The sequence below is a fragment of the Mastomys coucha genome, unplaced genomic scaffold (genome assembly GCF_008632895.1).
Source record: "Mastomys coucha isolate ucsf_1 unplaced genomic scaffold, UCSF_Mcou_1 pScaffold23, whole genome shotgun sequence".
Taxonomy (NCBI): domain Eukaryota; kingdom Metazoa; phylum Chordata; class Mammalia; order Rodentia; family Muridae; genus Mastomys; species Mastomys coucha.
In genome coordinates, this window is record NW_022196906.1 from 55,489,386 (window position 1) to 55,495,009 (window position 5,624).

Consider the following 5,624-nt stretch of genomic DNA (forward strand, 5'->3'; position numbering starts at 1 on the left):
TTGGCAATGGAGTTTGGAATAGAGACAAAGAAGATTCTGGAATTGCATTAATGGAGGAAAGAAGAGAAGCCTGTGGCTAGTACTGGGAGGTCTTGATGGCTAGAGGCTTCACAGGGGGGTCTTTAGAAATGCAGGACAAGGGAGAATGTCAGAGCAAACAGGAAAGCCTGGCCACACAGGCCCCAGGTCATCCTGATGTGACCCTCTCAAGCCACGTCATGCTTGGCAGATGCCCACAGAGACCTGGCCTGGTTAGGAAGCTCTATTTCCCATCCTTAGGATCTCCAGCTTCCACAGCCTCAAGGGTGGGGCTGGTGTCTTCATCGTCCTTGCATCTTCTCTCTTCCCACTTCCTCATATGCCCTCACAGGGTTGGTGAATCAGAAAGGTGAGATTACTCAGAACTTGAGGTTGGTAACAGAAAGTGATGAGAGGTGTTCTGGTAACTCTGCTATTAATGCTGGGGCACCCACCATGTGCTAGACTCTGTACCAGGTGCCAGGGCTGCAGCAGTGGTTATGACGTCTGGGCCCACTTCACAGGAGGCTGTGAGAACGAACCAGGAGACCCCTGTGGAACCAGTGCCCCGTGGAGACTGAGCAGGCTGCTGCACTGAAGCACAGAGCGCTCTGCCTGCCAAACTAAAAACCATGCTCTCATGAGCAGAGATGACTCAGAGAGTGGCTCAGAACAAAGGAGTGGAATGAACTGATTTTGTTTTTCAAACTTTTAATTCCAAAACTAAATCACACTCGTAAAAAGATAAGATAGCTTGAAGAAAGCATGAGATTAAAGCTCTGGTGGTGTCCTCTCTTTGTGACACCAGTTCCTTCCTGGGGACGTCCTGAGTAGATGCATCGGTGTGCTCTCTTGATTTATTTATTGACTGCATTGAGAAACATAAGTGCTTTTTTCACAGAAATATTATAATGATGCATACAAGTTAGCTTATTAGTAAATGGCTCTCATTCCGTGTGAGTGTATATAAGTTAATCTTGCTTGCTGCTGGGCTTTATTTTGTGCTCACGGTTTAAAAAGTGGCCACCAGGTGCTGAAGAGGTGGCTCTTCAGTTAAGAGCACTGACTGCTCTTCCAGGGACCCAGATTCTATTCCCAGTACCCACATGGTAGCTCACACCCATCTGTAGTTCCAGTTTCAAGGGGTTTGATGCCCTCTTCTGGCCTCGGGTACTGGGTACCTACACAGTGCACATTTGGGCAAAACACCTATACACATCATACACATAAAAATTTGTTTTTGTAATCGTCACTAACTGTGACATTGTCTTTCCAAACTTTGAGCTGAAAATTGAGTGCCTGAATAGTAAATTTCGTTTTGACTATACCTTTTTTTAGATTTATTTTATGTGACACCACACACACACACACACACACACACACACACACACACACACTCACACCTCTTCTGGGTGGAAGTCAAAAGGCAACTTCCAAGAACTGCTACTCCCCTCCTATCCTGTGGGCCCCAGACATGCAGCATAGTGCCCAGGCTCTGTTGTAAGCGCTTTCATCCAGCTCACTAGCCCATTATTGTTAACCAAATTAAACCTATATTGAAGTGCACTTTCCATGCATAAAATTCACACATTTGAAATGTAGTTGTTGACTCCTGAGTGTGTGTACATATCACCATTGCTAAATACACACACACATACATATATGCACACACATACACACACATACTACACATACACACGTACACACATACATAACACACATACACACCTATACATACACACTACACATACACACACATACTACACATACACACATACATACACACACATACACACCTATACATACACACTACACATACACACACACACACATACATATACACACACATACACACACATACATATATGCACACACATACACACACATACTACACATACACACATATATACACACATATACACACATACATAACACACATACACACCTATACATACACACTACACATACACACATACATACATATACACACATACACACACACACACACACACACACACACACACCTATTTATACCACCCACAGAGCATTTCTCTCCCTGACAAATTTCCTGTGACCCTTTGCTGTTAATCCCCCTCTACTTCCAAACCTGGGAAGCCACCAACTCAGACTGACGGCTGATCTTCATTTTCAGCTTGACATGGCTTAGAGTGTCTTTGGAAGCAAGACTCTGGGCATGTCTTTGAGGGAATTTCTAGATTAAGTTAGTTGAGGTGACAAAGACACACATTATGCCATCATGCCCCCAGCTGGGGTCCACCCTGAAGGGGAAGGAGACACCAAGCTGAGTACCAGTGTTCGTCTCTCTGTGTGCCCAGCTGCCTCACGCCATGTCTACCCTCCATGGTGGACTGTGTATGCCCTCAAACTGTGATCCAGAGTCCACCCTTCCTGCTTCTGTCAGACATTTTATCAGCACAAAGAAAAACGTGACTAATACCATGGTTTACATCAGTAGTATGACAGAACTTGGTCTATCTAAACTTCAACATATAAAGACTAGAAAAGTATGTATTTTTTCATAAATGAATTTTGCTCAGCATGATCTTTTGAGAGTCATCAGTGCAGTTTCATTTATGAGGATTTTATTCTTTTTTATTCCTGAACATTCTATGGCATAGATTTATCACAATTTTCTATTGACTCAACTTTAAGAAGAAATGGGCTTGTTTCCAGTTGGGGCCTATTGCAAATAGAACTGTTAGGAAAATATTTGTAAGAGGTCTTTTGTGTGTGTGTGTGTGTGTGTGTCCGCGCACACGTGTATGAACATTTTCATTTCTCAAATGCTGAGTAGCAGCATGGCTAGCTCATATGACAGGTGTACTGTTGGTTTTATAAGAAGCTGTCAAAATGTTTTCCTTTCATGCCTATGTGGAACATATTACATTGTGTATCATTGCATAGGAGAGTTTAATTTGCTCCACACATTTGTCAACACTTGGCATTGTCGGCTTAGCCACACAGGGGAAAGAGAGTATTCTATGATTTTAATCTGCGTGCTCCCATGACTAGTGAATGTGAGCATGTGGTTTATTTATTTCATGTGTTTATTAAGTTTTCATATATTTTCTTCAATGCAGGCTTTGTTCAAATATTTAGTTCTTTTTTTCCTTGCTGTTCTTTCTGTGTGTGGTGTATGTGTGAATAGTGTGTGTGTGTGTGTGTGTGTGTGTGTGAGAGAGAGAGAGAGAGAGAGAGAGAGAAAGAGGAGACAGCGAGATCAGAAGTCAACTTATGGGTTCTCTCCTTCTACCATCTGGGTCCCAGGGATTGAACTGTGGTCATCAGGCTTGGTGGCAAGTGCCTTTACCTGCTGAGCCACCTGGAAGACCCTACAATAATCATTAACTTAAAGACCTTTACCTGGGCTTAGTGATCTGAATGAGAATGCCCCCCCCCATAGGCTCATGCATTTGAACATTGGCCCTAAGTTGGTGGCTAGCTGTGGAGGCTTAAGGGGAGTATCATTTGCTGGAGAAAGCAGACCCTGGGGGAGGGTTTTAAGAGCTCAAGCCCTTGTCTTACTCCCAGTTTGCTCTCTCAGCTTTGTGCTCCCAGGTTCCAGTATGAGCTGTCAGCATCCAGTTCCTGTCACCATGCTTCTTGCTGCCACACTCCTTCAGCAAAGCAGCGCCATGAGCCAAATAAATGCTTCCTTCTGGAGGGTACTTTGGTCATGGTGTTTTGTCACGGCAATAGAAAGGCAGCTAAGTCAGTCTTGTAGTTAGCAGTCTTTTTAGTGCTTCTCTGGGTTACTCCAGGCCTGCCCCAGTCCCGGCTGCCTGCCCGGTACATAGGTATAGACATTATGGTCTAGGAGTTGGGAGATGGTAGCCAACCGGTTACTCTCGTCTTTATTATTTATCTCATATCTTCATTTTCCCCATACATATTTATGTACTTGTACCTTAAGGCTAAAAAGGGAGGTGAAGGTGGGTACCCATACTGTATACAGTACAGCCGTATTGGGAGAAGCAGCCAGTTTGGCTCTGAGTTTCCCAGTCAGTTTTATAACCCACGCTGTCAATAAGTCTAAAATTAAATGTCTTTCTCGGGAGAAGCAAGGCCTTTTCTTAAAAAAACTAACTTACAGGATGAAAACCGCCGCTGTCTGCTGCTTCTAGATTTGGGAGCTTGGAGTTCTCAAATGATCCCAGTAGAAGCTATACAAATAACACTCAATGCAAAATGCATGTGGCGCAAGCCTGGTGTCCACGTGAGCTGAAAAGAGAAGGGAGTCTGAGTTTAGCACATAGATATATTTCTTTCCAGATTGTACTAGTGTTGCTATTTTCTAAGAAAAAAAAAAAACCTCAAGTATTTCATTGATTTGTGAAATTACCCTGAACCCTGTGCCCAGCTGTAAATACACAGGATCATGAATATTTTAAAGTAATTCATTCTACCTTTTGTTTAAAGGGTAAGTTTTATGTAGCCCAGGCTAGGCTTAAACTTGCTATGTGGCCGAGGACGACCGAACATCCTCTGGCCTTTACCTCCTGAGAGCTGGGAATGCAGGTGTGTTTTACTGGTATACTGATTAGGATAGAACCTGGGGCTTCCCACAAGCACTCGCCCTGCTGAGTCACACCCCCAGTACTGCCTCCTTTCATTTCTGGCTGGATGTATGAAGGGGAGAGGGGTACAATGGTTTCAGTACAGTCAGACTTGAACATTTCAAAGCATTCGAAGCACTTGAACATCTCTGACTAATAGTATGTCCACGTCTCAGCCCAGAGCAGTGAGATCTGAATCTCTGGGGTGGGCCTTGAGGATTATTTTTGTGTGAGAGATCTTCTGGCCTTGTGTTATGGACAAATGCAGACCCCACAGTTAGTGAAAAGGGAGATGAGCATTGGAGCCTCAAAGGAAGGTGGGCTGGGAAGGTGGGACAGTTGGTCAAGTGCCTGCTGCACACACAGAAGGACCCACGTTCCATCCCCAGCACCCATGTAACAGCCAGGCATGACTGCACATGCTTGCAATCCAGCCCTGGGGACAGGAGCAGGGATCAGAGCAGCCCTGGAGCTGGCTGGCCAAATAGTTTTTGCCTAATTGGTAAGGCCAGGATACCCTGTCTCAATCAGGTTGGACATATGTCCTATAGGAAATGTCTAATGGTATTCTCTGGTCTCTGGCCTCTGCCCAAGCAAGAATGCATTTCTGCTTATGTTCATAGGTGCACATTCACAGACAGACAGACAGACAGACAGAGGGAAGAAGGGAGGAGCAAGGCAAAGAGGGAGAGAGAGGGAGAGGGGTAGAGGGGCAGAGGAGGGGGGATAGAAGAAGCACAGCAGCTCTGTGAGGACAAGGCCATCAACTGAACAAAGAATTTGTCTCAGCAAACTCTCTCACTAGGACCCACCCTCCCGGCAGGCCTGGAGACCTTGACAGCTTTCTTTCCTCATCTGTACCTGGTAGTGAAGACACACAGGTAGCCTGAGATGGAATTGGTCCGCAACCACTGAATAGATTTCTGGGAAGAGGAAGAGATGAGGACATGGACGATCCCAGAAGAGTCTGGATATGTCCCGGAATTCTGGTTTCAAAGCTATGGCACCTGCCCAGCCAGGTGAGCTCTT

General features: G+C 45.0%; 1 long non-coding RNA gene across 1 annotated transcript; it reads right to left on the reverse strand.

Moving 5' to 3' along the window:
* Positions 1-712: 712 nt before the first annotated feature.
* Positions 713-2,187, reverse strand: LOC116073760. The gene is made up of 2 exons (XR_004111895.1): positions 2,126-2,187; positions 713-886 (listed from the first exon to the last, which is right to left on the reverse strand). It is a non-coding gene; the product is annotated as an uncharacterized LOC116073760 (long non-coding RNA).
* Positions 2,188-5,624: the final 3,437 nt, after the last annotated feature.